The following is a 13,313-nucleotide window of genomic DNA, read 5'->3' as shown; positions in this document are numbered from 1 at the left end:
TCCTTACGACTACACCAACTCAGTGCAAGTTCTGGGCTTTCTTCACAGTATTTACATTTAAACCATTTTGGGAAAGAGATTGGTTGCATTGCTGACTTTGCATCCTTGAGTCTGTTAGTTTGGCTGTTAGTTTTTTGCAGTCATAGCGGCAACATCGGCTGGCTTATACCATTACGCACACCACAGTGATGGGTTTGATATCTGAAGCACTGACACTTAAATGTTTTCACTGTAAACCAGTAAACACTGGTTGACCTAAGTGGAAGCAATAATGTTTTCAGCAACCCGAGATACACATACGATATGAATACGTGCTTTTGCGTATGTCTCCATTCTCATTTCCTCTTGCTCCCTGTTTCCCCTTTCAACTCTCTCTCAATGGCTGCTTTCTCCCAGCTTCAGCAGGAACAAAACTGGGTTCCCAGCCTTCCTACCTGACTCTTCAAACAAGCCAGTTCTTAGTCTGTCCCTATACATGGAGCATCTACAGTCAGCTTATACGCAACTCTCTCTTACGTACATGCACACATATCATCATCTCGCTCTCTTGCCTCAAAAATTAGTGGCACTACAGGTGGAGACGGACCTCTCTGGCGACTGCTGCTGGTATGCCAAACCCAGCTCATCCTGCCCAGGCTCTCAGTGGACAGTTTGTTACTGTATAAAGGCTGTTTGTCAGCTCAAGTGAAATGCCCTGGAGTTTCCCATTAGCACCGAGCACTACTGGTAATTCTTTCACATCCTATCCTACAACAGTACAGCCTTTCTGTCCCTAGCCTACTGGGGCTGCGTTCATAGGTGGCACAGACCACCTGCTTCAACTACAGCAAGGGGCTACTTTGTGTGCTAATCAAAGTTAAAAGGAGACAAGACTTCATGCATTAAGCATGGCTGGAAGCATTTCTAATTGATCATTTTGAATGTGGATCGCAGGTTTCCTGCCTTATCTCAGCTTAACAGTAGGTTCAGGTATATAAAATCAGAGGGGAAAACGGTTACAGAATGTTCCTGAAAAGAGGACAATAAATAAAATACTCCCTGTCCACCAAAGAAATATCTATGCATGTACATGTGCACACACTTTTTTAAATAGATATTAATCTAAATTAATTTTAAATAGCTATTTCAAATAGCAGAGCACAGACTCCTCCCCATCCATACACAGGCATGGAGAAATTCAGCATCTCAACCAAGAAATAGCCAGTAGAAATTGCTTGAATTTGGCCACATTACAAGTATCTGAGAAAATTCTTTGTGCCTATGCAGCATTATCAAGACCGAGCTATCATCTTTTCCCATTAATTTACGTTACTTGGTATGGAAGTTGACTACTGCAAACTATTTGCAGAACGTATTTGCATTACCTGGGTAACGCTGGGCGAACCTAATAAGCCTACTCACTCTTGAATTTAAGGGGACTTCTCATATGCATATTGAATGAGTTCTGCACATGCCAAGTTATTCAGAGCTTTGCATCAATGGGTGTAGGCTGGTTACAGGGTAATAGAATATAACACTAGCATCAGACATCTTGCTTGTTTGATGGTTCAGCTCTTTTTTGCAGCTGTAAAATAACTAAAGCACATCCTACTAGATTTGTCACAGGCCTCCCACTTGCCATGTGAAGTCTGAGGAAGAGTCTTGAGCTAATCCCAAAGAGCACTCTTGTAACCTAGCCCTAAGCAAAACTTACAATGATTCTTTACACTGCAATCAATCCTTGTTTAGTTTTGTAATCCAAGTACAACAGCGTCTGCCTTCTGTCAGCTACAGAAAGCCGTATGTGACATTGGGCACTGGAAAGCAGACAAGCTTTGTGTTTTCACAATAAGTTACACCAAGTACTTCAGGACATCACAACTAAAGAGAGAAGTTTGCTTAATGCTAATCAGGGGCAGGGTTGCATTCAGTTACACCAGAAGTTTAAAGACTTGATTTAAGCCAGTCACTACCCACACTGTCACTGACTCAACTCCTGCAGTAACAGTGCTTCTATTCAAGTGCTAATGACAAGAAAGTATATTTTGAATGTACACAAGAATCTACCAAAAGCGACTTGTGCTTTTACTATTCTGTTTTAGGCTTTTCTGTGAACCCTGGCTTTCCTGAATCTTTCCCTTTGTGCATCTATGAAAGAAGGAGACAGCAAACACTTCTGTTACAACGGCGACATTATTAGCCATTCAATCACATTTGCGGAGCTGGCAAACAGTTCATAAAGAAATAAAGCATTTTGGAAGGTCTGCAGGACCAAAGTCCTGCCAAAGACCATGTTAACATTTAACGGTGTGAGTGCTCTCGTGTCAGCACTCGGGTGATCCTGCTTAGCATTGCTGTTGCCTCCGTTTCTCCAGGAAAGTGCTGTTTTGGTAAGACACCTCGTTAGCTTTTGCATGCTAGTTCAAAAGTAGTTTAGGGAGAGCATTTCCAGCAAAGTCAGTTTGATCAAATCAACTCTGTTTCTTGACATAATTAGCTGACACGGACAGCTCTCCCACCCTCATGCGGCTTTAGCTACATCGTTTCCAATACCTCCGCAACTCCACATGGGCACGATACCTCCTTACATGGTGCTGCCCTTTCTAGTGCAGCCTGTAACACTTTTTCTCTGATCCAAAATGTGACTATGCTTGCTATTTTTTATTTGCATGTAAAAAAGCGTCATTGCTTCTTCCACTAACTGTTCTAGCAGCTTGGAAAGTTGGTGGTTTTTTGTTTGTTTGTTGGGTTTTTTTTCTCCAGGCATCTACATCCTCTAAGACAATTTACAAGAACAAACCCTTGTAAACGTTGCCTTTCATATCTATTGTGCTGTCCTAATTATCACAAATATTCTTCCCAGTATTTCAGACACCCTGTATACCTTGCCTATCAGCTACATGCTGTTGCTGACATCAGCATAAATTGCCTTTCTTTGTGGGAAATGATGCTATTTAGAAATAGAAGGCAGCAATGATAAATTCAAGGATAAAATGCAAAAATTCTCCATGACTTCCTGACAAAGTGCTGTAATGGTCTGAAAACTGCAGATGTTTTTCCACTAAGTTTTTACAATGTTTATTTTGAAATGATTTTTTTTTAAAAATCATGTTGTTTTCCTGTTGTAATTTCTGTAAAGCAGATGTGACATCTTGGGCTTAAGGGCTTTAAGCTGATTTTGATGGCTCAGTCTTGATGCTATTCATGCAGCAGAGAAAGGCCTCTTGCAGTGGAAAAGGATCTGTTGTGTAAAGAACAAAGAATCACCTGGGAGGAAAGGGGTTGTCCTCGCTGTGTCAGTGACGGGACTTGGCCCTTGGATTTAGGAAAGGGGTCCATCTACTGCCTAGTCCCACGTGGCTAATTCTCAGCAACTGGAAGAATGCAAGGGGCCATATCAACTGGCCTCACACATCTCTACTTCAAGCAGCCTAAGGCCACTTATACACACGCACTAGTGTTACAGCAAAATTGAGTCTGCGAATGGCAGGAACGTGGATTCCATCCTTGAAAGCATTTGAGAGCTAATTCTTTCTCCTAAAAATAAAAAAATCTGCAGAAGAGTTATGAACTGGACCAGATAGATTAACCTCTTATATAGCCAAATTACAGTCAATGCAGAACAAAAGCTTCTCCCCCTCAGAACAACAGGATGAGAAAAACTATTATCTGAATGTCCAGCTGGTGAGAGTGATCAATGATCTTAAATGCCTTGTCTGCCTGCCAGTTAAGCTGCAAATGGTTTCAGTGAGGTGCTGAATAAACTCTTGTGGGTTTTTTTCCATTCTGCATTCCCAGGTTTCACCCATGTCTACAAAACAGGCATGTCACACAAAACCAGGTGGATCTTATGCAGTGCTATGAGAATAATAACGTAGCTGATTTTTCTCCCTCCCTCATGGCCCTGCTCCCCTCCTCTTCCTCAAGGCCCTCTCACAGACTCCCATCCTTCAGAGTAGCTCTCCCTGGACAGGGAATTCTACTTGTGGCTGCTGTTCAAAACCTTTTGTGATGAGGATGGGTGTTATTCTAGAGTTAGCAACAGAGGTTCTAGCTAGTACCTAAAAAGAAAATTAACAACATTTACCCGCATCTTCCTGCCATCTCACTGGCCTCATCCGTGGCCTTTCAGATTGTACAACAGCACCATGCAAACCCACCCCCAATGAGACCCTTACTCACGTCAAGAACATTCAATAGCTACGCACTGTTGACTTGCTCAGGTGCTGGGAAATTCCTCATTTATCTGCAATCAAGTCAGGAAACCTCTCTGTTTACTCAGGAACCTGGATCCCTGGACAAATGATGATCAAATATTTTTCTCCTGATTCTCAGTAATGTCAGACCTTTTTGGAAAGTCACCTTCCATACTTAATGATTCCCTGCAAGCCTACACATCTGCAGAAAGTTTGCATTCAGAAGTCCCAAGGGGGAAAACAATGCTGTATGCTACTCATTTATGTATTCAAATTACTATGCTGATAGAAGAGAGACAGAAAAAACAAGGTAAATACTTCAGAGCTCAGGAGTAAATGCTGTGAGATCTTTTAAGCAAAACACAATGGCCATTTAGTGCCAGTCAGATACTCATAAAGTGAAATACATTTAAAAACACTCATTAATCATTCCCAGCATGCTGGGAATCCTGAAACAGATGGTCATGGCAGGACAGATCATGTGGTTCAGGTGTCCCTCAAACAGTCATCTGCCTTGGCCTCTTAAGGGACAGCATGTTGTTTTATACCATTACCTCAGAGAACTTGGGAAAGTGGAGTGAACATTACCACATATTAAACACAGTTCCAGAAACAGAGCAACATACCTTATGTAGGCAAAATGAAACACAAATAATGATGGGTATGTGTCTTAGGCCCGCAGGCACTCATCACTACAGCATCTTATCACAGCTAAGATAATGAATAGTGCAGAAACATTAAGAATGGGGATTTCAGAGCTGCCTGGATGATTTAGATAACCATTAATTTTCAAATATGTTTGACAGATCAAATGCTGCCCATAAATTCCCAGTAATGGATCAAGGGCCATATAGCTAAGACCTACAGCAAACTGTTGTCATAAGTAGACAGTAGGAACTGAAATGGTAAGCTAACCTAGGGTGGCAGGCAATACACCCAGAATGAACGCTTCAGTATAAAACTAGCGTTTGGTCTTTCACTCCTTTTCTTACACATGCTCATAAGGAAGCTGCACAATGTGGAACAGTGAGACCATGCCTTCTGCTGTGGCCATGGCTAAACACTCATCAAATCCATTGTTCAGCAAAATACTTAGTGGTGTTTGGCTACTCTATCTCAAATCTTTATGTCAGTATTTTATTTCTTTTGCACCTCGAATCAAACAAAGAGAAGCCAGCAAACAATGTAGTCTCATAAGGCATAAATAAGGCAGCTCTATAATCAAACTGAGCCCTCCACCTCCCTGAAGATTGTTCTTTCCAAGCTGTTCAAATATTGAATAACTCCAGAATATAATTACCCCTTGTATTCGATCATGTGCCAAAGTTAAACTAACCAAGCATTGTAATAGAATATAGTTCCTTGAACCAGCTAAACTTTCACATTGTTTATCTCTCTGCCGTATGTAAAAGGACCACCCAAACAGAATATCAGGTAAAGGTTAATGTCCCTGCTCAGTGAGCAGGAAGGTGCTAGAGAAGATGCTATAGTTGACACAGTAGCAAGGTGGTTTAGTGACACACAAAAGAGTTTGGAGATTTGTGCTTTATTCCCGATTTTAACCTTGACAGCTGTAAGAAAAGCAGTCACAACTTGTTTGGCCGTGACTCAGTACTTTCTTTGTAAACTGGAGGTAACTCCATTGAATTGTATCTGTTGCCTAAAGATTTTCTGAGCCAGAATAGAAATGCAACCCTTTATTAAAATAAAACTAGATTTTACTTTCAGAAACTGGATTTTTTTTCCTCCGTGTTGAACATGACAAAAGGAGAACACACTACTTCCAAATAATCACAGTAACTTCATTTGTCCAAAATGTAACATTTACGTTTAAAGTTCAAAAAGGAAAACATTCCATTCACTAAATCTGACACCAGTAAATATCCTTCTATTTTACATCACTGAATAAAGTTTCAGATCAAGAGATGTTATTTGAACCTGGGAATACCACCTGCTATTACAGATTTTTTCCTTTCCAGATAAACATCCAACTTTGAGACATGTAAAAGTAAGAAAACACTAAATAATCTGTTCAAACAAAAAAAAAAAGTTACATTCATAGATACCTTTTTGGAAAGTGTTTTAAGACCATGTGGGGAACAGCTGATGAATTTAACAGGATATTTTTTTAATATGGGTCATATTAAGGACCAAGGGTCTCAAAAAAAAAAAAAAATTGTCGGCGCCCACTAAGCTTAGAATATGGTATTTCCTGACTGTTTCAGTTCAGATCAGTATCAGAGCCCAATTTTCCTGCATTTTCCACTCTGAAGTCTTTCCCCAGCCATTGTCTGGAATACAAGGTAAGACAAAGCATGAAATGGGTTTTCCATATGGAGTGAAAAAGACACCACCACCATTCAGTTTAAGTGAGGGAAGAGATATTATCATTTACTGTCAATAGAAAAGGGTGAACCAGAATCTCCCAACTTCTGATCCTGGTGCTATGGCAACACCATCTTCAGATAGGTCACTCACATCGTGATCCTCAAAAGGTGGCTAAGTACCAAACTTCCAGTGGAGTTAAGGGTTCACATCCCAATCCAGAGAAGCACTTTATAGTATTATGTAGTTTGCTGGACCACGATTTTAACTTACCTGCTTTAGTTTCAGTCTGTGAAACTTGGACAGAAACGTGTAACAAGAGGGCAAAAGAAACTCCCAGAAGATTGGGAATAGGATTTCCCAAAATCTTTTAGGTGTCTTAGGGGAGGTTCCTAAACGCTTTCTGTGCAACTCCAGCCTTAGTTTCTTTTTAAGCTGATGGAGACGGAGCTTCAAGTGCGGCTCTTCCCTATCATTAGCTTCTTCTCTGGCCATCCACACTATAACACCGAAAAATACAACTATGAGGCTTTCTAGAGATACTTGAATTATTAAGAGTAGGACAGAGAACCAAATGATAAACCAAAATGACATGTGAACCAGCAGCAAAAATCACCTGTAGAAGATGGGGGTGATGGAGTCTCTGCTCTTGGCTCAAAGAAGCACAGTACACTTGGTACTTCTGTGCTGTACACGTCGGCAGATCATGCATTTGAAAAGCCTGTAAACTGGTATGACAAAATAGAAGCGAGGAGAATTCATGTACAGGTGTGTACACTCAAATAGCTTTATCATATAGGTACTACCAGGTAAGCCTCAAAAAGATCCTACAAATTCTTATAATTTCAGCCTTCTAGAGGGAAGAGTAAGATGAAAAATAAGATACATTTGCCAGAACAAGCCTCAACCTATCTACAAACCTGAATACATCCACAATGGAGAAGACGTATTACTACAATACAGAGCCATCCCACTAGGACAGCTGATGAAGGGATACTGGACTGAGTTAAAGACAGGGAGGGATTATCCTACACTTCGCGGGCTTTTAAGTCGCTAAAAGCACTTTATAAATTCCTCTGGCACCAGGAGCTACATAAGGAAAACATAAGTTGCTTTACATGAACATAAGGTTTTTTTAAAGCTTTCAAGGAAAGCTCAAACTCAGTGCTTATAATACGTTTTCAATAAAAGAAAAGATAAAAAGAGGAAAAGAGATTTTTGTATGCAACAGTCCATACAACAATCCTTTCTAACAGCTCATTTCAAGCCAGCTGTACCCTCTGAAAGGATTTACTATATTTACACAGGCTATTTTTCACATGCCACATAACCACGTTGCAGGTGATGGGACTGTCAGTGCAATTTCGCATCAGTGCATTAAAAAACGTCCAACAAACCAAAAAACCAACCAACCAAAAAAGACCCACACCCATCTTTGCCCACTTACTTTGTGGCACTCAACTCGAGCGTATGCAACAAAGAACCTCAGTTTTTGATTCTACTTTCTATACAGCCCCCTCAGTTGACTGCACAACCTTGAACATCACATGCCATCAGAGAGCTGACATATGCAGTTCTGAAGAGAAGAGTTTGTAAAAAAAATTACCACATAAAAAGTTTTTTGGGTTTCTGCAGGACAGTTCTAATCTGACATTTAGTTTGCCTGCTTTTTGTCACACAAAAAAACCTCAGCTGCCACCACTGACTGCAAGTAACAAAGAGAGGCTGCATTTTGCTTTGTTTAAATGCAGTTACACCAAACTGCTTTAAGCCACTGTGGAATTTAATGGCATTTATTCTCTCTGTGCCTCTTGGAAACACATTAACGCCATAATTAGGGCTGGCAAATCACTTGCTACTCATTAGCTAAGAGAAACAGAAGCAAATTTGAATTGTATTTAAATTGACTGCTTGTTGTGTATTGAAGGTAAGCCAGCTATTCTCACCAGTAGGAGACAATCAAAGTCTACAGACATAAATAAATATGCATAGAGATGCCTATTTATGAACAAATGCATGGACCTCAAAACAAAGATACCTCAGAGAACGTCGCTGACAAGCACTACATATCCTTCTAACCCTGAAAGAATCAAACGCTGTGGCCACAATGCTATTTTTAATTCTTAAAATCCATCTTCAACATTGACCCAATTAATATGCATGTATAGATGTGATTAAGTTTAAAATTTAAGAAAGAAGATCGGTATCCATCAGAGCGAAAGCCCAAAAGATTCTTAAGCGAAAATTGAAGGTGACCCGAGATAATATAGCTCTTCAAAACAATGGAAAGTGTATATAAACAGCAGTAACTAAGTAGCAGTGCTGGACACATCAGCCACAATTGTTTTAATATAAACATATTCTTCTTAAAGAGTTATTTGATTTCTACTTGGAAAAGAGCTATTTGTGGTACAAAGAGCTTTTAGACAATGTGTGATTAAATTAAAATCAACTACTAAACTGGAACATCTTCACTAAGAACGCAGAAAAAAAATTAAGGTGCAAGTAGGTCACCCTTCACTCCTCTTACAAATTTCTCAAGCTGTCATCCAAACAGCACAATAATCAGGAGTGCTCCATTTCAGAAAAATAGACTCCAAGAGGGAGGACATTCTAGCATTTAGGAAACTGGCCAAGACTTGCAAATATGGGTTTGATTTCTTGCTCTCACAAGGGTTTCCAGTGTATCTTGGATTACATTACCAAAGGGATTCCAAAAATCTAAAAATCAAACTTGGTAACAAATTTAGCATCAAATTTTCATCAAAGAGTAGTTGCTTAACTTGGAAGCATCTAAGCCCATCAGCATGTATGCTTTCTACCTTCCAGTTAATAAAATAAGAAACTCTCTGTTTTGGAGTACAACAACAGCTTTTTAGCCTTACCATTGATGAACAACTCCCTTCTAGTGAGGTCCCCAAGGGACACCCTCAGGGAGCCTGTGCAGCAGACTCCAGCTGCAGACTTCCATTACCCGCTCCAAATGGTGCTCCAGTTCCTGCTCTACTTCCATATGTTGGGGATAGGACACACAGAGAACAGGCTTGCTGTAGACATGCAACGAAAGCAAACTGTATCGATGTTTAGATTGCAGTTGTCACACCAGCTTTACGGTGTCTGTCCCCTACTTTCACACTATTGTCTTTGAGAAAGCAGAAACGGTCCAGGTGAGATGCTTAGGCACTGCAGTAATAGGGCCACACTGATGGAAAATATCCCCATTTGGGACTGTAAATAGGTACGAAAAGGAATGGAGTGGTGGGTCTTGCACAGCAAGTGTTTAAAAACTTTTCTAGGTCATGGTCCAAGGGGAGAACAAGCCCTAGGGAGTGCAGCATTTTCTAGCAAAGGAAAATCGATCACTTGTATAAAAATGTCCTGACAGTTTGGCACACCTGTACTTAAGGTCTTTAGTGAATAACACCACCAACACAGTAAAATGTGTTTTCTATTGTGTTACATGAGGCCAATATTTAGATTAATTTTACATGACATTTTCCACTTCATATCATTACTTTTTTTTTCATCAAAATGGAAAAAAAGTAATAAGATAGATTCCCCTGAGAAACATTTTTCCAGTGTGAAGAATTTGTATCAGGGATTCTGGCCAACATACAAATTTAGTATAAAACAATCAAATGCAATTTTACCTGTAGCTTTCTACCCTCCCCACCCTCAGTCTGCTGAAGGTAGTCCTGGTTTTCCATTTTCTTCTCCTCTGTCCTATTTGGGGTACTATGGTGACCCACTGTGTTACAAAAACAAATGAGCTCCTGGTTTGTTTGGTTTTCCTTTATCTGTCCTTCAACTCTTGTGAGGTTTTAACTGCAGCTCACATTAACAGAGAATATAAATCCCTATCGCTACCATATTTCAGTTTTACAGTTGAAGCACAAAATGAATAAGCAAGAAGAACTATAATGAAAAAAAGATTCTATCTTCAACTTTTATCTCTTATTTTAGGACTCCCTAATTTTATTGTAGTCTCTCCCTGCTTCTTCACTGCCAGATGGACTGTTGGAACCTCTGTAGGACAACCAGTAGGCAACAGATTTTTCTTTAAAGGAAATAGCCCTTTCTAATCTTCCCCTGCTACCTGACAACGATGCAAGGAAGAACCAATTTTGCTAGGCTATTTTGAAGGCCCTAACATTGATGTGCAATAGTAGTCAGGGACTCTAACAAGCTAGCAACAGAAATGCTGGTTAGAAATTGGCATTTATTTTCCTGAATTGCTAAAACTTCAATGCAACTGGCTTACTTTTTTATTTAGTTATTGATGACACAAATACCATTTCATGGAAAGGATATTGATTTTTTTTTTTCCCCCTGACTTAGGCTAAACCTGGACATACTTTGTATGCCTCAAGTCTGACCCACGTGCCTGGGACTCCTTTTGATGCAAAGGAGGGAGGAGGGTGGTGCCATACCTCATTCTACCCCAAAAGGACTTAAAATCAGCCAACTTTACACTGTGGCATGGTAGTTTGAAGGCACTCCAAAGACCTGCAGTTTAGACGTTACCTTTAGCACTGTAGAAGGATAATTTCATCAAGGAAGAAACTGTGCGGCCATAACCAGACACATTCAGGAATGGTTATGGATGCTACGGGTACAGTTCTCAGCTGTTGATCCAGAGAGGTGAAAAACCATAGGTAAAAGTTGATAAAACGATCAACTCAGTGCTTTGACACTTCAACTGAAGTGCTGCCAGCAGTTCCTCTCTTACACATTCAATTCCCACTGGTTTTAACCTATGAAGTTTTGTCCCTTAAAACAAGTTGGTTTAATTTTTCCTTATAAAATGGTGACATATCCTTGTGCAAAATACCAGTATTACATGTTGAAATAACATTATATATTTAGAATAGGTTTTGAGAAAAGGACTTACAGTTATTTCAGGAACTGGAAACTGTCCTACTTTAACATACACTAACATTTTGTGCATCTCCCTCTCAGTCCGGTATTAGTCACAAATGAAAACAGAATATCAGACTAGAGAGATCCAAGGTCTATTTCTAAGTCAGGTGGCCATTTCTAAGCGGTTCCGTGTGAAAACTTTTGACAGCGGAAAAAGGCATTTGGTCATAGTTTTGTACATACACAAATCATTAAGATTTTTACTTACCCTTTATACATACTAATCAGCCACAAACAGTCCCACACAAGCCATGATCAAGAACAGAATACTCACACTTAAAAAAAGCTTCTCCTTTGAGCTATCAGCAACTCAAGGACAGACCAGGAAGTGGTTATTTAAAGAGTTTTCTGATCTTCACTAAGAAGTTTGCTGCTAAATGAAAAAGAATGTACAAGCACAAAAGCAGCGGTGCTTTGTGTTATGGTTGCTGAGGAAGAACAGAGCTTCCCATTCCTTCCTTTTCAGTGAAGCATCGTCTACACTATGTACAGTCCAGGAATATCTCCGGCACTGACGTTTTAATGATCCTTTCCCACAAATGATTCCCTTACCTGATGAACCTTATTGTTGTAACACTATTTGTGCTAGTCTAATTTCACTTCTAATTTGGGGGAATTTTTCTGCCTGCCAAGAGCATTCATTACTTTGCAGCACTATTTGAAACTCAGCCCCAACAATACAAAGAGGGTTCCTAAAATAGTCCAGGAGTTGTTGCAAGTTAATGCTAGAATGAAATCAGGTATTTGCCAGTGCTCTTCCAACTACTCTATCAGATCCCTGCTGAGACGAGCCCAAAAGCTGTATTTTTGTTTACCGTACTTCACATAATGCCTACCCGTAGGGAGATGGGCTTGATGTATGCATCTGTGCTAATTTTACCTCTGAATTCAGAGAACCAGGTTATGAGTGTTCATTCATTTGAATGCTACTTTTATGAATTGCTAACCCACGGATTAGCTCACAGGAAAGAATGCTACATAACGTGAGAAACTAAATACACACTGCAACGAAGACGAATGAAATAAAATCCAATTATTTGAAGTACAGTATCCACAGTTGCACAGAGAACATCTAAGAAAGACCAGTTCTTTTTGGAAAGAGATGCTGGATCAGACTCTGCTGTTATGACTGTAGGCGTGTCAGCTGTTCTGTCAGCAGGTAGCTAGCACAGGAGAATCCTTTCAGCTGTGCACCCCCACAGGGAGCAAAAAGAAGTTATTCCCTTTTAACTGAACAATATCGGACTTTTTTTTATTTGGTTGGTTTTTGAAACTGTGAAGATGTTCTGAAGCAAAGGACTTAGGAAGCAATCAGAATTAGTTATGTATTAATTCACATTTTACTCAAATAGTTAGTCTAAAGTATATGTTTCAAAGAAGTTTACGTGAACAAAGCTTTAGTAGGGTACATTTTCACAGCATAACTAAAATTTGGCAGTAATGAATGATGAATAAATAAAATGCAAGCAAAGAAATGCCTGATGAGGAAACTGTGATTTATGACCAGTAGGTATGACACTAATCACAACATTTTAAACAACTCGTGCAACCAGAAAAGGGATTCAGAAAATGTAGATTTTTGAAAGATGCAACATCTGGTATAATTGTTTGAAGCCACAAGGCGCCTCCCCCCTGGAATAATACATAGAACAAATAAAGCCAAAAATATAAAAGCTGGGGCAAATATTTGTTTAAAAAAAAAAAAAAAAAGAAGTACTACCACATGAAGAGATAAGTTCAGCTATTCAAAATCTTTATTATTAGACATTGAGTTTGGACAACTTTTATTTCTTCAAATCAAAACTTTTTGAATTCTTGCTAAAGATACATTTTAGTAAAATGGCAATACTCTATCACCACATCATTACATTAGTAAATGAAAATAAGCTGCAT

This window comes from Aptenodytes patagonicus, chromosome 4 (assembly GCF_965638725.1).
Source record: "Aptenodytes patagonicus chromosome 4, bAptPat1.pri.cur, whole genome shotgun sequence".
Lineage (NCBI taxonomy): Eukaryota > Metazoa > Chordata > Aves > Sphenisciformes > Spheniscidae > Aptenodytes > Aptenodytes patagonicus.
Note: the sequence above shows the minus strand (reverse complement) of the source record.